The sequence below is a fragment of the Petaurus breviceps genome, unplaced genomic scaffold (genome assembly GCF_028583685.1).
Source record: "Petaurus breviceps papuanus isolate PSGF00001 unplaced genomic scaffold, PetGlider_PUasm1.0 90823, whole genome shotgun sequence".
Lineage (NCBI taxonomy): Eukaryota > Metazoa > Chordata > Mammalia > Diprotodontia > Petauridae > Petaurus > Petaurus breviceps.
The window spans coordinates 6,180,042-6,202,861 of NW_027187352.1; the positions used below are offsets into that span (position 1 = coordinate 6,180,042).

The window sequence follows — 22,820 nt, forward strand, 5'->3', positions numbered from 1 at the left end:
TGTGTGTGTGTGTGTGTGTCTGTGTGGTGTAAGAGAGAGAGAGGGAGGCAGAGATTGAGAAAGAGAGAGAAGAGAGAAACGGGGGGACAGGGGTGGGGGGAGGGAGAAGACTGAACCGGGGGAAGGAGAGAGAAAGGAAAAGAACAAGGATATATGGTGAGGGAGACAGAACTAGACTTCATTTTCTTCCCTACTCCACCCTCTTGCCCCCAGAGTTGGAAGGGAACTTCATCGTCTTTCAATCCAACCCCTCCCCCTTCATTTTAAAAGATAAGGAAACAATATGGCAGTTAGAATATCTCCCAATTGTATAGAGCTTTACTGGTTTCAAAATGCTTTTATTTAGGATCTTTGGACTTCAGCATTTACAGCTAGAAGGGGCTTCCAAGGTCCACAGAATATCTAACCCCTGTCTTAAAGAGGAGAAAGCCATGGCGCCAGAGAGGGGGAGTGACTCACCCAGTGTTAAACAGTTGGGAAGTTAGACTGTATTTGAACTAGGGCCTTCTGAGCACGGGGAGCCATCTTCTCCCTACATGGTGTTGCTGCTTAGCCAGCATTTTCTGCTTTTCCATTTACTTTTGTCCTTACTGGCAGCTGCACCGTAGTGTAATGTTCAAAGGCTGATAGGTGGCGCTGGGCCTGGAGTCAAGAAGACCCGAGTTCAAATCCAGCCTCAGACACTTATTATTCGTATGACCCTGGGCAAGTCACTTCACTTCTGCCTGCATCCATTTCCTTATCTGTAAACTGGGGATAATAATGGAATATACTTCCCGAGGTTGTTGTGAGGCTTGAACAAGATAATATTTGTAAAAAGCCTGACACATAGTAGGCTCTACATAAATGCTAGTTATTATTATGTGTCTACGTGTATAAATGCATATTGTCTTGAATAGTCTTTTAGGAGGTAAATGCCATTTATCTAAATTTCATCATTATCTACATAGTACATCTTCCCCAGGACCTCGATTAGTATCATGCACATTTTGTTGTTATTCAGTAATTTTTCCAGTTGTCTCCAAGTTTTCATGCCCCCATTTGGGGTTTTCTTGATAAAGATACAGGAGTGGTTTGCCATTTCCTTCTCCAGTCTATTTTACAGATGAGGAAACTGAGGCAAACAGTGTTAAGTGACTTGCCCAGAATCACGCAGCTGGTAAGTGTAGAGAATGGGAGACTGGAAAGAGAGCAAAATGGAGCTCAGGGCCTAGGCCTGCCACTGATTCACTGTGTGACCTTGGCAAGTTGTATAATCTCTTTAAACTTCAGTTCATTAAGGAGTAAAAAGAGGTGACTGGGTATAATCAGCAGTTTTTAAAGATTTTGGTCTCAGGGGCCCTTTGAGGACCCTTCCCCTACAAGAGCTTGTGCTTTTATGTGGATTAACAAAATACACCATATTAGACATGAAAACCTTTTAATATGATTGTGAAAACAGATGTGACCTCATGGATCTTCTGAAGGGGTCTTAGGGACGCCCTAGGCCACACACTCAGAGAACCATGGATCACAATTGCTGATGTCCAGCATTCCTATAACACTTTAAGGTTTTCGATCTCATTTGAATCTCACAACAACCCAGGGAGGTAGGTGCTATTATCCCACTTTACAGATAAGGAAACTGAGGCTGAGAGGTTAAGTGACTTGGCTAGAGTCACACAGTAAGTTTCTGTTAAATTTTGGAGAGAAGTTACTGAGTGAAAATAGATGCAGTTTTTTTTTTCCTATCCTGAAACCAAGGATCCTGTGTCAGGCTAAAAACCCCTGAATTCGATGATGACAGATCTCCCTTCCACCTCTAATATTCTGTGGCATAAAGTCATGTACCAGCCAAGATCTTTTTTGTACTCCCTACCTCACAGGGCTGTTGTGAAGAAAAAAAAAGACTTTGTAAACATTAAATGTATTAAAGAGATGAGGAAATATATTATCGTAGCACAGTATGCAGTATGTCTTCATCAAGACAGGGCAGATATAGGCACTCCAAGGGCTATTGGTCACTACTGTCTGTGTGCCTTTGGGCAAATCAATTGACAAATCTGGCCCTCCATTTTCTTAATTACAGTATAGCATGAAGAAGTTAGGTTAGATAGGTCCTCCCAGCTCTGACATTCCTTGTTCTAAAGGCCCTCCTAGCTCTGACATTGTGTTCTAAGGGCCCTCCCAGCTCTGACATTCTGTGTTCTAAGGGCCCTCTCAGCTCTGACATTCTGTGTTCCAAGGCCACTTCCAGTTCTGATATTCTGTATTCTAAGGTCCACTCTAGTTCTGACATTCAAGGTTCAAAGGTCCTGTCTAGCCCAATGAGTAGGAGGGGGAAGCTCCTCCCACCCCACTTGGGAGATTAATATATTTTCCTTCTCCTCAATTACCGGTGCCGGTGATTTCGGTTATCTGATTGCCCAGACATGCTGGCCGTTTCCTGTCCCCAGTATTCCCACCACCTGATTTCCATTCCCTCCCATTAAACCTTCCTACCCACTCTTCCCTCCCCAAGCCCCAGGCTAACACACCCTTCTCAGGCAGGGAGGGGTCGAGGGCCCCAGTGGGCACCCTGGGTTCTGTTTCCCACCTAGCCCTCAGAGACCTCACCTTCTCATCTAAGAGCTGGATGAGGCCTGAGAGCAGTCAGAAGGCAGGTTTAGACTTGGTATAATATTTCCTAACATTCACAGTTGTCTCAAAATGAAGTGAGTCTTCTCTGGAGGTCATGAGGTTGCCCCTCTCTGGAACTCTTGTAGCAAAGACTGGACCAGCCCTTGTCTTGTTGAGGCTGTTGTCTCTGAATCTTGTTTAGATACTGGTTGGCTAAGATGGCTTTTGGTCCTATCCAGCTCTGTGACCAGAGTAGGGCAAAAGCTGTTGCTGATTATAGCTGTATAGAAGGAAGGGAGAGAGAATAGAGGTCAAATGGAGGAAGGAGGGAGCAAGAAAGAGGAGAAGAAAAGGAGGTTGAGAGAAGAAGGGAGAGAGGAGAGGCAGAGGAGGAAGAGGAGAGGGGACAAAAAGGGAAAGACATGAAGGGAGAAGGGAGGGATGGAGCAAGAGAGAGAGGGAAGGAGAGAGAGAAGGGAAGGTAAAAGGGAGGGAATAAGAGAAAAACAAGAGAAAGAAGGGAGGGAAAGGTTGTAGAGAGGATGAAGAAGAGGGGAGGGAAGAAATAAAGGCAAAAAGAAACTGTATGGCCTTTAAAAAATAATTTCTACTTCTCTGGACCTCAGTTTCCTTTTCTGTAAAATGAAGGATTTGGACAATGTCAGTATTTCCCCAACTATTCTCCCATAATAAGGGTTCCATGAGCAAATAATGACTGTGATATCCCAATGTTAAATATGAAATTACGTATTACCAAAAAACACTTGTGGGCAATCTTTTTTTTACATGAAATAACCTTAATGTGTTATATTTTATGCCCCAAATTTCCCAACCCTCCCCCTCTTTATCTCTGGGGTATTCCCTGGACCAACAAATCTAGGAACTGTCAATAATACTAGTTCTGCTTGGGCCCCAGAGGAGAGACCTGGGGGCCATGGGGGGGAAGTTGAAGGGAGTGAGATTTCAGTTTGATGTAAGAAAAAACTTCCAAAGAGGCTGTCTAAAAGTATAATGGGCTCACTTGGGAGGGACTGAGTTCCCTCTCACTGGAGGTCTTAAAACAAAGCATAAATAACCACTTGTTGGGGAAGGTGTAGCAGGGGTCCCTGTTCAGGTATAGTTTGGTTGGTCTAGAGGCCCTGTGAGGTCCCTTCCAACTCTCAAAGTCTGGGATTTCAAATTCAAAAGGTATCTAGCAGTCAAACTGGTTTGATAAACACAGTGAATTCTAATGGAAAAAAAAAAACACAGGATGGGAAAAACACAGGAAACCTAGAATTCAAATGCTGCCTCTGACGCTTACTGTGGGCCACAAGCAAGTGATTTACCCACTCCAAGTTTCAATTTCCTCCTCTGTAAAATTTGCATAATATACTCCCTATCACCTTCCTTACAGGTATGTTGTAAGCAAGGTACTTTGTAAGCTTCTAGTACAGTAGAAATGTGAATTGCTATTATTCTTTCTAGCTCAAATGTTCTATGTTTGGACATTCTAGGTTAGATCTTTAGCTTTAACATTCTAAGGTCATATCAGATCATAGATGCAGACCTGATAGGTACCATAGAAGTCAACCAGTCCAATCTCTTTCATTTTATAGATGAGGAAACAGAGGCCCAGAGAGAGGCAAGATCTGAACTCAAGACCTCTAACTCCAACATCAGGTCTCTTTCTGCAATACTTCACTGCTAACTCAGCTTTATTGTCCCATGCTCTTAAGATTCCTTCTGGCTTTGACTGTCTAAGATCTAAGTCCTTTCCAGAGCTGAAGTCCTTCTACAGCTTCTATGAGTCCATGATTCCATACTGCCATATATAATCTCTGCTGTTTACTACTACTACTACTACTACTACTACTACTACTACTACTACTACTACTACTACTACTACTACTACTACCACCACCACCACCATGAAATGCACAAATTTAGAGACATCTCCGCTCCAAATGTTCACATGGACTATTTGTGCCTGACCTGTAGTAGAACATTCTGAGTTTATGTTGGTCTGATCAACCATCGTCAGGCACACTGTGACTTGACCCTGACGTGGTGATGTTATTTTTGTCCTTTTCGGACATGAAGGACAACAATCATAACCACTTAAGTGTTATTCAATTTCTCAGCTGTGCTCATCAGAAAGGACTAGTCTTACTCATCTCTGGTTCCAAATGACAAGCACAGAGGTTTCAATGACAGTTGTCTTTTAATGCTATTATTTAGAGAATGCATTTATCTGAATGAATGAGAATCAAGAAACATTTTTAAAGAAAGACAGCTTTATTATTTTATGATGCAACCTTTTTATTTTTGAAATTCATTTTTGAAAATTTGAGCTCCAAATTCTCTCCCTCCAACTTTTCCCCCACCCATTTAGAAGGCAAGCAATGCTCCCATTGTACATGTTTAGTCAGGCACATATTTCCATATTCACTATGTTGTGTGCCCCCCCCCCCCCAGCAAGAAAAATTTAAAAACTGAAAAAAATACATTTCAATCTGCACTCAATTCATCAGTTCTCTCTCTGGAGGCAGATAGCCTTTTCATTATGAGTACTTTGGAACTGTTGTGGATATTTGTATTGATCAAAGTAGCCCAATCTTTCATGGTTGATTACTATTATTGTGTACAATGTTCTCCTGGTTCTACTCACTGCACTTTGCATCAGTTCATATAAGTTTTTCCAAAACCAGCTTGCTCATCATTTCTATAGCATAATAGTATTCCATCACAACTATATACCACAACTTGTTTAGCCATTCCTTAACTGTTGGGCCCCCCCTCAATTTCTAATTCTTTGCCACCACAAAACAAACTGTTATAAATATTTCTGTATGTATAGGTCCTTTGCCTTTTTCTTTAACATCTTTGAGCATCATTACTTTTCAGCAAATCCAGTGACAAGAACTCCTAGCTAACATATATCCAGGCAACCAGAGACCCTTTGAGACCTGCTTGAAGAATCCTTCAAGAGTGACTTGTAATTATCATATCAATTGCTCCCCTAAGTAGGTTAAATAGCATAATAATAATACAGTAATTGCTAAATTTATTTAGCATTCTAATGTTTGAAAAACACTTTAGATGTATTATCTCTCCCTGGATTACACCATGTATCTGTTTAACAAACTATCTTTCCATAGAAAGAGCAATGGTGAACTTTGGCTGTCTGAATCATTGTGAGTTTATATGAAATCGTATGATTAAATTGAAGTGAAGAACAGTCCCCCAATAGAATGCAAGTTCCTTAAAGGGTCTATTTTCGCTTTTATTTTTGTACTCCGAGTGCCTAGCACTGTGCCTGGTGTGTTACACAAATGCTTGTATAACATTGATGGGTGCAGATGAGAAGTCAGGAGATCTGGGTTCTAGTCCCAGTTTACTCAGCAATTTATTGGGTAGCCTTGGGAAGAAAGTTGTTTTTGTTTTTGTTTTTTCCCAGAACCTCAATTTCTATGTCTGTAAAATGGTGGGGTTAGGGTAGACGGTGACTCCCAATTCTAATCTTCTTTATTCTGTATTCTAAACTCCCTTTCATCTCAGGCTAGAAGCTAAAATGAGTGTCATTGAAGTGTTAGTTCTTATTTATTATTGAGCCACAATAGTAGTGGGGGAAACTGAGATAACTAATGATGGATTCTCATTGAAAAATGCTTATAATGTGCGTCTACCCCCATCAAGATAAGCCAGGATAAAACAACCTCCCTGGATCCCAGTGCAGGTGGGGAAGTTTATTCTTAATAAAGGAGGTTTCAGTATTGCCAGAAATTTGGTTTTGAATTCCAGATCCACGACTTACGGGGTCTGTGATGGTGGTTAAGTCCCTGCTGCTCTCTGAGGAGTGTAAAGGAGGTAATAGTCCCTTGCCTATCTTCCCGATGATTGTTGTACATCCGATGCAACAGATGCATTGACATCTTAGATGAACTAGTTCTCTGTGATCATAGAGTGTTACATACATGTGAGCTATTGTTATTATTATTGTTATTGGAAGAATTGAAGCATTTCCCCTCGTACACTGTCAGGCTTTCATTGGGCCACCTCCTGGTATGGCTCCCAGAGTCTGGGGATCAGTCACTTTCTTACAGGGTCAGGATACAAAAGAGGACTTTGACCTTTTAAGATTCCATTGAGGATGTCTCTGAAAACCATCCCATCCTCCATCCTATAAACTACTGCCCAGAGCCTCTCATATAGGAAATGTCATTACCCAGAACCAGAGCGTTCCAGAATCAGAAGGGATCAGAAGGGAGCCATCATCAAACCAGCCCAGACCCGAACAGAAGTCCTCCCATTAATGTCCCTGAAAAAAGATGGTCTTCCAGTCCCTACTCAAACAAATCCAGTGAGAGAACCTTCTACCTCCAGAGGTAACCCATTCCACTCTGGAATAGCTCTGATGGTCAGGAAGTTCATCTTTATACAGTAAGTCAAGTCAATACGCATTTATAAAGTGCCTAATGTTTGCCAGGCACCGTGCTGGGGATATAAAGAAAAGGAATAAGCAGTCCCTGCTCTTGACAATACACAAACAGCTACATACAAGCACAGTGGATAGAGTGAGGGCCCTGGAGTCAGGAGGACCTGAGTTCAAATCCAGCCTCAGACACTTCCTAGCTGTGTGACCCTGGGCAAGTCACTCAACCCTGTTTGCCTCCGTTTCCTTATCTGTAAAATGAGCTGGAGAAGAAAATGGCAAACCACTCCAATATCTTTGCCAAGAAAACCTCCAATGACTGAACACATATGAAGAAGATACATAAAGGATAAATTGGAGATAATTTCAGAGAGAAGGCACTAAAATTAAGGGAGATTAAGAAGGCTTCTTGCAAAAAGGACTTTAGCTCAGACCTAAAGATGTCAGAAGCCCAAATCTGCTGCCCCATGATTCTTCTTGCCCTCTGCCCCGCCCCCCCAACACAGTTCTGTCCTCCCCACCCACTGTTTCTAATTCAGCCCTTTGGAACCACACGGTTTATTCCCAGTATCCTGCAACAACAGCACAGCCTTTCAGAAGTGGCCAGTGTGTAGTTCTTGTCCATTATCACATACATTGATCATTATGTCTTATGCTCCAGTTTTCTTTGTTTTCATAGAAGTGTGAAACTCTACAGTGATTTCAGATTCATCTTGGACAAAGATGGCCTCATCCAAATTCCCATTTTACATGCGGAGAAACTGAGGTCCAGAGAAAGGAAGAGACTTTTCCTTCTGGGAGGAACATCCATTACCCTAAAATCCCTCCTCTGCCCCCTGTGATTTGAAGTGTTTCATTCTGTCTTACTGGGACTTGAGCAGTGGCCCCCTAACAAGGACTGCTGCCTCATACAGAACCCCTGTAATTTGAGTTTTAGGACCCAAGAAGTCTAACCCATTTCCTAATCTAAAGAGGTGTTTAGGACAGTCAGCTGAGGAAGTGAGGAACATCTACCCTGAGTCTTAGGTCTAGTTTGTATAAATTCAGAAAGGCTCACTACCAGGTTGGCTGCAGAACAAGCATTTAAGGATTTTTTTTTTTGGTCACAACAGTTCACTAAGACCATCCCTCTAAGGTGTAAGTGATCATTGTGGGATCACGAGATTGAAGATCAGGGACCATGCAGTCTGGCTCTCCTCATTTGACATATGAGGAAACTGAGGGTCAGAGTGTTAGGAGTCAACTAAAATCATATAGACAGTAGCAGTAGTATTATAGTAGTGGTAGTATGATAGTAGTAGTTAGTAGTGTAGTAGTAGGTAGTAGTAATAATAGTAGTATAGTAGTAGTAGTAGTAGTAGTGTAGTTGTAGTAGTAGTGTAGTAGGCAGAATTGGAACCAAGTCCTCTGACTCCAAGTACAAGGCTCCTTTCACTGGTCTGACTTGACAGCTGATGAAATGATAGGCCTTAAGGTTTTTTTTTTATTTTTTTGCTTTTTGGAGTGGGGAAGGTAGAGCAATTGGTATTAAATGACTTGCCCAAGGTCACACGGCTAGTAAGGGTTATGTGTCTGAGGTTGGATTTGAACTCAGGTCCTCCTGACTCCAGGGCTGGTGCTCTATTCACTGTGCCACCTAGCCTCCCCCTTTAAGGTATTAAAGTATAAAATGAGTAACACCCTCCACTGATTCTTCTCCCTTCCCAGACAAAGAAGAAAGATGATGTGTTGGGGAGATCAAAGGCCCTAGGATCCCACACTGTCAACCCACCTAGTAAAACCCCTCGATGATCAGATGAAGAAACTGAGGCCAAGAGAGACAGAAAAAGCTTTGCTCTTTTCACACAGGTTGTGGACAGATGTAGACAGGGTTTGAACTGAGACCTCCTGACTGCTCATGTTCCATTAAACCACTATTTGCCTTTGGCAAGGCGATGCAGTGGGCAGAGTGCTGGGCCTGGAGTCAGGAAGACCTGCATTTAAATATGACCTCAGACATTTATTGGCTGTGGGACCCTGGACAAGTCATTTGACTTCTGCCTGTCTCAGTTTGCTCATCTGTGAAATGGCAATAATAATAGCATATACCTTTAAGGGTTGGTTGTGAAGATTAAGTGAGATAGTTGTAAAGCTCTGACATCCTGTGTTCTCAGGGCCCTCCCAGCTCTGACATGCTGTCAGGGCCCTCCCAGGTCTGACATTCTCTGTTCTAAGGTCCCTCCCAGCTCTGACATGCTGTGTTCTCAGGGCCCTCCCAGGTCTGACATTCTCTGTTCTAAGGTCCCTCCCAGCTCTGAGATTCTCTGTTCTAAGGTCCCTTCCAGCTCTGACATTCTGTGTTCTAAGACCCCTCCCAGCTCTGACAGTCTGTGTTCTAAGTCTGACATTCTATGTTCTAAGGCTCTTATCATCTCTGACATCCCTTGGTCTAAGGCCTCTCTCAGTTCTGACACTACTCTAAACACCTTCCTACTCTGATCGTCTTATGAACTGAGAGCCTTGGGTGGGCTGACTGAATCTGTGTCAAGGATGGAGGGAGCTGGATCAACTGGATTGATTGGCAGAAGGGAGGGAGTTAAACAGAGTCTCTGTGTGTGTGTGTGTGTGTGCTTGTGTTCATTGGGGGCTGGGAGTGAGGCAGGCAAGCGTGAGCTCATGGAGCAGACGGAGGTCTGGCCTGGGCTGGTCCTGGAAGATGGGGCCTGCTCGGGTATCGATAGCACCATCGCTCCCATCATCGCCACAGTCGGCGCCAATGAGCTGCCCCAGCAGACGCTGCCCAGATGTGAAACCTTAATCCTCTGCATAGTAAACTCCAGTGATTTCCAGGGCCCAATCCCAGGCCCCTTCCCTGTGATCAGCCAGCCAGGTTCCTCTCCCCTCTTCTGGGCCTGATTCCTATTTTTAACAGCACCTTGATCTGCTGTTTTCCATCAAAGAACTAACAGCTTTTGATGGGGCCTGATGGACATTAGAGCCCAGGACTAGAAGGATGACCTGAAACAACAACAAGAGAGGTTCAAGTTAGCCAGTCAAGACATAATTATTAAAAGCACCTACTGCGTGCCTACTGGGCACTGTGCTCTGTGCTGGGGATATAAAAAAGGGCCCCAAACTGTCCCTGCCTGATGGGGGAGACAGCCTGTGAACAGCCATGTACAAACAATTTATAGACAGGATCGAAAGGAAACAACCAGCAAAGGGAAGCCAAGCTTTTTGTAGAAGGTGGGATTTTAGCTAGAACTCGAAGGAAGCTGGGGATGAGGAGGGAGAACATCCAGGGCACGGGGACATCTGGAGAGAGAATGTTTCGTTCCAGAACAGTCAGGAGGCTGGTGTCATGGATGGCAGTGTATGTGGAGGGGAGAAAGGTGCAAGAAGGCTGGAAGTGAGTGGGATGAGCAGGATGGGGAGGGCTTTGAATGCCAAACAATTTTATATTTGATCTTGGAGGTAACAGGGAGCTACTTGAGTTTATAGGGGGAGCGTAGGGATAACATGGTCAGAAACTCGCTTTAGGAAGATTGCTTTGGCAGCTGATCTGACTGTAAAGGAGGCAGAAGAACATTTCATGTGCACAATCGCATTTGAGGGTCAAAATAACCTTCTGAGGTAGGGCATTGCAGGTTCAGGAATGATTATTTTCATTTTACAGGTGAAGACACAGGCTCATAGAATCTCCATGAGTATCAAGCAATCTCCAGTTTGGAAAGAGACTTCAGAGGTCACATATAGTCCCACCCATACCTGCAAAGGAATCTTTCTACAATGTTCCACCCCCCTTCCCACAAGGGCCATCTTGTGCCCACTCAAGGACCTCTTGAGAAGAGGAACCTACTTTGGGACGCTTCCATATGGTGCTTGCACAAGGAAATAGCATTCTTCATCTTTGGAATTCAATTTCCTCCTCTGTAAAGTGAAGGGGTAGATGTAAGTGATCCCTAATGTTCCTTTCTCAACTCATAAGAGAGGTGGTACCACAGATAGAATCCCAGCATAGACTCAAACCTCACCTCTGGCATTCATTAGCTGTGTGACCCAGGACAAGTCACTTAACTGCTCTAAGCCTTGGTTTCCCCATATGTAAAATGAAAATAGTAGTTCCTATGGATAGATGTAGCACCTGTCTCAAAGGGTCGTCCCTCTCCAGGCTTCTCTCCTGACTCCTCTGGGCTTTATCTGTAGAAATCACTCAGGAAGCTTGCTTCAGCCCTGGACTTCCCACATGGGAAGCCATCCAAACCTGTCCAGTCCCTTATTCTGATTGGCTTCCTCCTCCCTGGCCTTACATGTGTACTTCTAACTCTGTATCAAAGGCGATGTGACATTGTCCAAGAAGGAACATTGCAAGGACATCGTGCCCTCCACTTGAAGGAGGGTACCCAGGGCAGCCCAGCCTTTGTTCCTCTCCAAGCTGCCCTCCTGCCCTCCCAGATTGTCTCTAGAATGTCTCCAGCTGGCTACTTCCACCCCTGCCCCCTTTAGCTTCCTTTTATGGGATGTATTCCCTGACAAGAACTCTCCTTGAGGGCAGAGACCATATTTCTTTCTGCTTATGTTTGGTTTCTCAGTGCTTAGCACTTAATAAATGTGTGTTGACTTGGCTGGACCTAGGATGAAATAATGTGTATAAAATACTCTGAAAATTTTAAAGTGCTATCTGACAGTCAGCTAGTATTCTTATTACCTTCCCACTGATGGGAGGGTCCTCCTCCTGCCAATACCCAAGTCCTGGCCTGAGGGCTGCGGGATTAGGAGGCAAGACCAGGTGTGTGTGGGGGGACTGGCTATGTGGGGCGAGTAAGAGTGAGGAACGACTCCAAGGAAGCATGATCAGGGCTTTGAAAATGAGCACATCTGGAAGAGGGGTGGATTTGGTGGGGGAGGAAAAGAAATGATTTTGGAACTGTTAAGTTCAAGACATCTATGGGACATCCAGCTTGAGCTGTCTAATAGACAGCTGGTGGTGCAAGACTGTAAATCAGGAGAGAGCCTAGGACTAAACACAGAGACATAATGATGATAACTGAATCTATGGGAGCTGGTGAGAGGAGGGAGAGAGAGACAGAGAGAGAGAAGGGTAAAATGAGAAATAAGGTCTCTCTAATAACAAAGAAAAACAATTAAGCATCGCCAACCTATTTGATGACTGTGTTTGACAATGTATGCAACATTTTGCACCCTGTAGCACTGCCCTTCCCATCTCTCTTGAAAGGGGGAAGGTGTGTTGACTCATCTCCTGTCCTCAACCAAGAGTGGTCTTGTAGCTTACAGTATAATAGACATACAATCATGGGTGACATGTATACTCTGGCCCCATTTTCTCAATACCAGGGGGGTTATCTCTTCTCTACTGCCATGGGCTCAAGTCATAACCATCTGTGTTCCCCATTGCTAGGGGCCAGTGACTAGCTCCCAGTTCCATTTCACATTGGGTAGCCTTTATAAAAAGAATGTTTACTTCAAAGATACATCAAGAATAAATAAATAGGGCAGCTAGGTGGCACAGTGAATAGAGGACCTCAGTTCAAATCCCTCCTCATACACTTAGCACACACAAAAAAACTAGCCTTGTGACCTTGGGCAAGTCACTTAACCCCCCAAAAAGAATATATAAACATCAGTTGCTCATGGTTAGGCTGAGACAATATAATAAAAATTACAATTTTACCTAAATAAATTTACCTCTTTAGTGCCATACCAATCAAATTGCCAAAAATTATTTTATAGAGCTAGAAAAAATAGTAACAGAATTCATCCGGAAGAACAAAATGTCCAGAATATCAAGGGAATTAATGAAAAGAAATGCTAAGGAAGGTGGCCTAGCTATACCAGATTTTAAACTGTATTATAGAGCAGCAAGTCATCAGAACTACTTGGTACTGGTTGAGGAATAGAGTGGTAGATCAATGGACCAATATAGGTACTCAAGACACAGTAGTCGATAATAATAGTAACCTACTGTTTGATAAACCCAAAGACCCCAGCTTCTGGGATAAGAACTAACTATTTGACAAAAACTGTTGGGAAAACTAGAAAATAGTATGGCAGAAACTGGGCATAGACCAATATCTTACACCTCATACCAAAATAAAGTCTAAATGGGTTCAAGATTTAGATATAAAGGCTAATACTATAAGCAATCTGGGAGAGCAAGGAATAGTTTACCTGTCAGATTTATGGGGAAGGGAAGAATTTACGACCAAACAAGAGACAGAGAACATTACAAAATGCAAAATGGATAATTTTGATTACATTAAATTTAAAAGTTTTTGTACAAACAAAAAAGTTTTGTACAAACAAAGCCAAAGTAACCAAGATTAGGAGGGAAGCAGAAAATTAGGAAAGAATTTTTACAACCAGTGTCACTGATAAAGGCCTCATTTCTAAAATATACAGAGAACTGAGTCAAACTTACAAGTCATTCCCCAGTTGTTAAATGGTCAAAGGCTATGAACAGGTAGTTTTCAGAGGAAGAAATTAAAGATATCAATAATCACATGAAAAAAAATGCTCTGAATCACTACTGATTAGAGAAATGCAAATCAAAACAATTCTTAGGCACCACATCTCACCCGTCAGACTGGCTAACACGACGAAACAGGAAAATGATCAATTCTGAAGATGTGGAAAAATTGGAACACTAATGCATTTTTGGTGGAGTTGTGAACTGATCCAACCATTCGGGAGAGCAATTTGGAACTATGCCCAAAGGGCTATAAAAATGTGCATACCCTTTGGACTAGTAGGTACAAAAATATTTATAGCAGCTCTTTTTGTGGTGGCAAAGAATTGGAAATCAAAGGGATGCCCATCAATTGGGGAATGGCTAAACAAGTTGTGGTAAATGAATGTAATGGAATACTACTGTGCTATAAGAAATGAGGAGCAGACGGACTTCATAATAACCTGGAGTGACTTATATAAACTGATGTTGAGTGAGAGGAGCAGAACCAGGAGAACATTGTACCTAATTACAGACACATCTTATCTGCGATGACTGACTTTGATAGACTGCACTCATCTCAGCATTACAAGGTTATAAGACAACTCCAGAAGACTCATGATGGAAAAGACTATCCACATCCAGAGAAAGATTTACGGAGTCTGAATGCTAATTGAAGTACACTACTAGCTCGCTCTCTTTTTTGTTTTGTTCCTTCTTTCTCATTGTTCACTCCATTGGTTATAATTCTTCTTTACAACTTGACTAATGTTTAATGTGAAGGTATATGTAGAACCTATATCAGACTGCATGCCACCATGGGGTGGAGGGGAGAGGGGGGGAGAGGGTGGGGAAGAAAATTTGAAACTCAAAAAGTTGTGAATTGAATGTTGTAAACTAATAGTAAACATTTACATTTGAAAAAAAATAAACATTTATTAAGCACACACAAACACACAAAGAATAAATATATAAACATTTCCTCCAGGGCATACTCTCCCCTACACCATCTAAGTCTTTAGGGAAACAGTCTTAAAACTCAATTAAGTTCTTACATGACATTTGTCCCACCAAGTTCAAGATTAGATTTGACATGGCTGCCCTCCACTGAACTAGGGTTTTGAATGTCACTCTCAAAATGGCTCCTTGGGGCATCATTTTGCGCTACCTGCAAAACCTAGCTTGGATCTGACTCCCAGTTTCCTGTGATTTACTCTACTGACCTTTGAAAGCCCCAAAATCTGAGACTTCACTCCCTTTACCTAGAATAGAAAAAAAAAACCCCAAAATCAAAGAAACAAACAAGGCCAGGGACCAAGTGAGTGAAAGAATCCATATGATTGTCAGGATACAAATTGAGCAAAGTGATGGTAAAGCTGACTCAGGTCTTTTTCTAAAATTTATTTTATTTTCAATTCATAGAACAAAACAAGCCTTTCCATAACACAGTACATTAAAAGAAAGATGACTGCACATGAAACTGCAAATCTACCATGTACAACTTGCTATTTCCTCCAATATACAGCAAAGTTGTGTATCTTTTTTTCTTTTTTTCCTTTCCCCACCCTAGAGATGGCTACTATTAGATACAAATAGGTATATAAAATTATTCTGTACATAATTCTTTTATCACTTCTTTCTCTGGATACAGATAGCATCGTTCTTCATATGTGACTGGGGTCTTTTTGAGAAAGGCTTCCTCCCCACACATAGCTCACCACCAGGAACCAGTGCACTTTCAAGCCACTTCCCCTGTCATCACGATTTTCCCAGAAGTCACCTCCCCAGACTTCTCCACATGAAGAGGTCTGCTCACATACCATATGTTGTTGTTTGATTGTTTCAGTCATGTCTGATTCTGTGATCACTTCGGGGGTTTTCTCGGCAAAGATAATGGAGTAGTTTGCCATTTCCTTCTCCAGCTCATTTTGCAGATGGGGAAACTAAAGCAAACAGGGTTAAGTGACTTGCCCAAGGTCACACAGCTAGGAAGTGTCTGAGGTTGGATTTGAATTCAGGAAGATAAGCCTTTCTGACTCCAGGAGCGGCACTCTATCCACTGTGCTACCTGGCTGCTTCTAGGCAAGGCCTTGAACATATCAGACACTCAATAAATGCTTGTTGAATGAGCAAATATTTTTATTTGGTCTCATTTAATTTAATGAAAAGGGGAAGGGAAGAGGCAAGAGGAAGAAAGTAAGGATTTATATAGTGCCTCCTATGTGCCAGGTGCTATGCTAAGCACTTTTTCTAAAGATCTCATTTGATCCTCATAGCCACTCTGGGAGGCAGGTGTTAATACATACCCATTTTACAGTTAAGGAAACTGAGGCAGAAGTGAAATGAATGGGCCAGAATCACACAGGTATCTTAAGCCAAAAGAGATCTTTTTATATAATCACTGGAAACAACTCATATTGCTATTAATGCAAAAGGTTTGCGATGGTCTCCTCACAAAAATACCCAAGGAAGGGTGGTGGTATAATACCAAGAACATTAGATTTGGAGTCAGGAAGCCTGGTTTGAGACCTGGATCTGCCTTTTACCACCTATGTGACCTTGGGCAAGTCACTTAACTTTTCTGGGACCCAGTTTCTGCATCTGTGAAATGTCAGGGAGAGGTCAACAAAGAGACAGCCAGGCCCCAGACTCCAGGGACCTCAAGCTGGAATCTGAGACCAGGACCTTCAAGCTTGTTTCCGAAATGCACACTTAGCATTTGGTATGAGGTTGAGATTGGGCCAGCCTGAGTCATCCTCCCAACTTGTAGGACAACTCCCCTGTTTGTCCAGATCCCCTTCAAGGCTTCTGGTCCATGGGACCCACCCAGGGCAGAATAATCAGCAGGACAATGTGTGACCCCATTGCTTTGCCTCTGGGGAAGGGCCATGAGAGTCACTGGCCAGCAGAGGGAGGGAAGCTGCCAGGTTGTCTTTAGCCCAGGAATCCTACATCCAAGCAAAAGAAATTTTTTTTTTTTACTTAAGAGTAGAATGAAGGGAAGAAAGGAAAAGAGAGGAAAGAGAAAGGAAGGGGAGGGGAGAGGAGAGGAGGGAAGGAAAAATGAAAGGAAGAGAGGGAGGAAAATGGAAGGGATGGAGGGGAAGGCAGAGTGAGATGGAGAGAGAAAGAAGGAAGGGAGAGAGGAAGAAAGAGGAAAGAAAGGGGAAGGAAGGAAAGGAATGATGGAGAAAAAAGGAGGGAAGAGAAAGCAAAGAGGGAAGCAGCTACTGTACGCTAGGCACTTTACAAAATCTCATTTGGTCCTCACAATGACTCTGCAAGTGAGGTGCTGTTATTGTTCCTAATTTACAATTGAGGAAACTGGGTTAGACAGAGGGTGAATGACTTGCTCTGGCTCACACATCTGTCTTTCTGAGTCCAGGCCTAGTATTCCATTCACTGTACCATCTTGCTACTTCCAAAGGAAGAAAGGGGGAAAGAAAGAAGGCAGGTAGTTAGGGAGGGAGGGAGATAAAGAGAAAGGGAGGGGAAGGAAAGAAGACAGGAAGGAATTGAGAAAGGGATGGATGAAGGAAGAGAGGGAAAGAGGGAAGAATAGGGGCAAAGGGAGGGAAGAGAAGGAAGAAAAGGAAAGAAGGAGGAAGGGAGAGAAGAAAAGGGAAACAAAGGAAGTTTAAAAAAAGAATAAGAAAGAAAAGGAAAGGGAGGAAAAAAAAGGATAGAAAATAGGAGAAAAAGCAATGAGAGAAAAAGAAAGCAGTCAGTCAGTCAGTTCATCAGGCTGAGGCCCAAGGAATGGTCCAAGGGGAAAGAGCTGAACGAGTCCAAGAAGCTGGATTCTGGCTCACATCACAGAAGGCCAGAAGCGTGCTTGGCCGAGAGGAGCCGAGGAATGCTTTCACCTCGGGATATTTAAGGGGTGGGAGGGCTGGCGCAGGCAGTGAGCAGGGGGCTAGGCTAGGAAGGCAAGTCTTTTATCTTCGGACAGCTGAGGCGCCGCCAGAGGCCCTGGAAACAGCCTTAGTGATCGTTCTTGTCTCTCCTTGGAAGAGGTATCAAGGATGTACAGAGGTGGCTTTTCCTAGGAATGAGCATCTCATTCACTCCTGCCTGAATTGGAGTTATAGATTTAACCTGGGAGGGATCTGGGAAATCATTTAGCCCATGCCCCCTCAATTTATTTTAATGTTAAAAAATAATTTCAGTTTTTAAAAATTTTCATCTTGACAACAACCAACAAAAAGAACATTTTCATATACTAAGAACAACAACAAAAAAAGACTGAAACCATGAATCTCTTTTATATACAGCTTTTTTTAAAAAGCTCATAATGGATTCAAAGATTTCGTTTCAAAGCTCTCCTATTTGTGCCTTTTAAAAAAAGCTTCAATGATTTCTTTCTTTCTTTTTTTGGGAGGGCATCGTCAACTCCAAGAGCTGTTTGGTGACCTCCACCAGGCAGTGAGGTCCTTGGGGGTAGGGACCCTGTGTTTGCCTTTCTTTGAATCCCCAGAGCTGAGTACAGCACTGGGCACATAGTAGGTGCTTAATAAATATTTGTTGAACCGAATTCCTCTCTTCCTCAAGTTAAAAAAAGCATTCTCTTGTAACAAACATACACTGAGTTAAGCAAAACAAACCCTCATATTGGCCCTTCCTGAAAATGTTAAGTCTCATTCTATACCTCAAATCTATTACCTCCCTGTAAGCAGGCCTAACTCCCTGATTTTTAGAGAGAAGCGATTTGCTCAAAGTCAAGAATCTGGGAAGAGCAGCTAATGGTTCAGTGGACAGAGCTCAGGAAGATTTGAGTTCAAATTTGGCCTCAGACACTTCCTAGTTATGTGACCTGAGCAAGTCACTTCACTCTGTTTGCCTCAGTTTCCTCATCTGTGAAATGGGCTGGAGAAGGAAATGGCAATCTATCCCACTTTGGCAAGAAAACTCCCCAAAGGGATCACAAAGAGTTGGATGTAACTGAAAATGACAAAACAGCAACAAACAAGTTTGATGAAACTAAACATTATATATTTGAAGGCAGTCTTTGCAAATCTTTTCTAGGATAAATATAAAAATAAACAAGGGTCAGGGAATAGACGAGATGACCTCCTCTGGGAACTTCTCTAGTCTTGGGCTCCTGTTGTCTTCTACAGTCTGAGTCATGGTGTATAACATGCTCCATCCCTCAAAGGAAAAAAAAAGACTCATCATGGCATTGGAGTCAAGTGTCTCTAGCCAGAACATGAACTTCCCAAGGACAGACCTCCTTCTGTTCTTTCATCTCCCTCCAGCATCATATTCCAGCCTTCATATACAGAACAGAATCCCTAAGGTCTGCTGACCGAATGACTGGCCATCCCCATCATTCTCAATTATAATAGACCCACCTGGATGGGGAAAGTCCTATGTCACAGCTCAAAGGGACCTTCACACATAGACCAGAAGATATCAGGATTCTAAGGGGCCTTAGCATGTACAATATTAGGACAGAATATTGGGAATGTCAGAGTTGGAAGGGACCACAGAACATAGACTGGTACAGCCAGGAGGGGACTTTGGATCATCTAATCCAATCCTTTCATTTGAGAGAAAAGGAAACTGAGGTCCAGAGAAGGGACATAGGCAAGATCACATAGCAAGCCAACAACCATTTAAGACAAGAATCAAGGTCTTTGGAAACCTGATCCATCAGAGAATCAGTTGCATGAAAGAGAGAAGATCTGCCCCTTTCAGTAAGACCCTCGGCAGAGCTTCTGGCCCCCTTGGGAATAATCATGTCCTGCTTTTGGCAGAACCAGAAAACCCTGTTCACCCAGAAGGGGGACTGGTCTGCCCAGGTTCAGGACTGGGGAGAGGCCAAGAGGGTGGATTTACTGGGCTGGTCACTGGTCTTGAGAAACCCAGGGCTGGAGGCGGCCCAACCAGTATGGCTCAGGCCCTCTCCTGCCGGTGATTTAGTGACTCTCATAAGCTCTTTCAGAGCCAAAAGGAAAGAGGAGGCAGGGCTATTTTTTGAAATGACCTTAGCTCTGGGCAGTTACATGATGGAAACTGCTATCCTGACGTCATTTGGTGCAGACACCTCCCAACGGGACACACACTCTGGTCACCATTACCAGCACTTCATGCATGTGTAGGGCTGGGCCCATTTAGGACACACTTTCTGCCTGTCTCTTCCTCCCCCCCATCTCCCCTCCCCCTCATTCGACACGTCTGACACCATTCCCTTTCCATCCCCCTACCTCAATCCTGTGCTCAGACAGTCTGGGAGTAGGGGGAGACAGTGGAGAGGTAACTCCCTTTAGGAGCTCACCACCTCTCTGGAACTGTGGGAAAATGATTTTATAGCCCTGGTGACTCCTTCCAAATGCTGCGTCTCAGTGTCCTCCTCTGTCAAATGGGCGTCTTAATCCCTGGTCTGTCTTGCTTGGTCAGTCAATAAACATTTATTAAGCACCTACTAGGTGTTAGGCTTTGTGTTAAGTGCTGGGGATACAAAAAGAGGAAAAAGAAAGTCCCTGCTGTCAAGGACCTCAGTCTGGATTATCATGAGGATAGAATTAAATGAGAGACTGAAAGCATTGTACAAACCACAAAACCGATCCAATGGGAAGGCACAGATCTGAAGAAGCAACCTCAGAGACCACGCCCTTCTTATTTTTACAGATGAGGAAACTAAGGCTCCAGGGGTGGTAAGTGACTTATTCAGGGTCCTAGAGGTAGCATGAATCAGGTGACCTGATTCTGGAGCCAAGGCTCCTCCCTCTGGACTACATCCCACCAGAGGAGTGACCCTTCTCATTTCTGAGCCCCTGGTGAGGCTGTAGGGAGGGAGGCTCAGGTGGCAGAATGGGGGTGAAAGGCTCCACGATGTGTAAGGTGCTGGACAAAGGCCAGCTCTGATGACACTAGAGCTGTAGAGTAACTCAGAAACCTAACCCCTCGTGTTACAGATGAACAAACCTAGGCCCACGTTATACAGTGAGGTGGTGGCAAGGCAGGGGGCCCACTCCCTTCCTGCCAAGGCAGCTCGTTCCACTTTTGTGCCCCTTGGATTGTTAAGGAGTAGCCCCGTCCCCATCCATACCAAGCCCAAATCTGCCTCTCTGCATCCACTGCTCCTGTGTCTGCCCCTGGGGGCCAAGCAGAAAAACCATCTTGAGACCCTTCAATACAGTTGGCCCTCTCTGGACATTCTCCCATTTGCCAGTGACCTCCCTAAAGTGTGGTGCCCAGGACTGAGCACATGTCTCAGATATGGGCAGAACAAGGTAGTGCTATAATACCCTATACATTATTCCTCTCATCGTACCTGGTGATGTAAGACACATGAGTCTTTTTGCCGTGGTTGTTATTGATGCTGTATCCTACTGTTAACTGATAGTGAGCTTGGTCCCCTAGAAGCCCAGATTCTTTTCTTTTTTTTTAGATGAATTTATGTCCGGGTATATGTCCCATATTATACTTAGGAAGTCATTTTTTAACCAAAACATATGACTTTATGTTTATCTTTATTGAATGTTATCTTATGAGATTTGGCCTGAGCTCATGTGACCATAGATATAGAGATGGAAGAGACATCTAGATCAATCCCTTCACTAACTGATGAAAGAGCTAAGGCCCAGGGAAGCTAAGTCACTTGACTAAAAGCACATTGATAGTTATTAAGCATATGAAGTGGGATTTGAACCCAGGATCTCTGACTCCAAAGCCAGCCTGTTGAGCTTTTTTTTTTTTTTTTGGATCCTGTCATCCATTGTTCTTAGCTATACTTTTGCTATCTACAAATCTGAAAAACATGCCATCTAATGTCCTTAACTGAATCATTGATAATAAAAATATTAAGTAGCATAAAGACAAGCACAGATAACCTAGGGCACTCCACTGGAGATCTCTATCCAAGCTGACCTCCAACTATCAGTGGTTACTCTTTAGGGATGGTCATTCCCCCAGTTCACTGGATTGTGTTCTAGCCCAAATTTCTCCATCTTGTCCACAAGAAAAGCATGAGAGGGGCGGCCAGGTAGCACAGCGAGTAAGAGCATCGGCTCCAGTGTCGGGATGACATGTGGATCAAATCCGGGCTCAGACACTTAGCACCCACCCAGAAACACCTGGCTGTGTAACCTTGAGCAAGTTACTTAACCCTGATTGCTTTAAAAAAAAAAAGATAGAAAAGCATGAGAGGCTTTCTTAAATTCTTGGACAAAATCTAGATAAACAGCACCCTTGGTACGTACCTAGGATCCCTGTCAAAAAATAGAAATGAGGTTAGTCTGGCAAGACTTGTCTTTGACAGAACCATACTGGTTCTTGGAGATCACCACTTTTTTTCCTGGATATTCACAAATCAACCCTTAAATGAAATGTTCTCTAATATTTGTCAAGAATTAGTGCCAACCTCTTTGGCTTGCCACCTGCAGATTCCTTTTTCTTTCTTATTTTTGAAAATCTCAGCAGTATTGGAGACCTGGGGCTCCCCTCCCATTCCCCATGGTCTTTATAATGCAGACCATTGATAGCAAGTCAGCCATGATCTCAGCTTTTTCTAGCCCTGGGCTATGGTTCACCTGGTGACTGGAGCTCCTGAGGGCAGCAAGAGGAGCTCCTACTGTTTCTCTACTTGGCATTCAGCTCCCTCTTAGCCATTTTTGGTCCATCTTCTCCAGGCCAAGAGCAGAGACACAGAGAGTTTGCAACTGAATTTATTTTATTTATTTATCCTTCCTTCCCCTCACTCCTCTGCTTTTCTTCCCTTCCTTCTCTCCTGTCCCCTATTTTCCTTTCCATTGTGATTGTTCCCTTGGAAGCCTTGATTTGATAAAAGTGAATGGCATTCATGTTGACCTTGACGGGGTAGAAGGCCTGTTTTTGTTTCCTTTGAGCTACCAAGCTTGTTTCAGGAGTAAAGGGGCTAAAAGCAGTGGTGTGATCATAAATGTTTAACAACTGGCTCTGGGTGGGAACAGGGTTGGGAAGGATGTTCCTGTAATTAAGTTAATTTATTAAAGATTAATTTTTAAATTTTTGAAATTATTAAAGTTGCATTATTAACACTTTCTCTAGCTCTTTCTGAAGTTTAGACAATCAACAAAACAATAAATCAAGCCCTGATCTGCAGTGTTTGCTGAATGCTAAAGTATAAATAAATGTTCACACTGCAAATTTAACAACCACCTCTCTGCTGGCACCCCCTTAGCTAAAAGGCATGACAAAACCCTCTTTTCCACCTCTAATGTAAGGAGAGGGAGGAAGGGAGCAGTAGAAAAGAGAAACAGAGGGAGACAATCTATTAATTTGTCTCTGGAGGACACTGGAGGCAAATCTGAATGAAAACTAAAGTTCAAAAACGGAATTTTGTTCATTAAAAATAACTTTAAATGAAGAATTTGCGTTCTC

At 43.2% G+C, this 22,820-nt stretch overlaps 1 long non-coding RNA gene across 5 annotated transcripts in view; it reads left to right on the plus strand.

Moving 5' to 3' along the window:
- Positions 1 to 14,682, plus strand: part of LOC138148285 (uncharacterized) — a 24,828-nt gene extending 10,146 nt beyond the window's left edge. For 3 of the 5 annotated variants that reach the window (XR_011165005.1, XR_011165004.1, XR_011165003.1), the window contains one exon: positions 10,668 to 14,682. This is a non-coding gene — a long non-coding RNA (uncharacterized lncRNA). The remainder of the gene's footprint in view (positions 1 to 10,667) is intronic. The other 2 variants (XR_011165007.1, XR_011165006.1) reach the window with 1 other exon arrangement.
- The last annotated feature ends 8,138 nt before the right edge of the window (positions 14,683 to 22,820 follow it).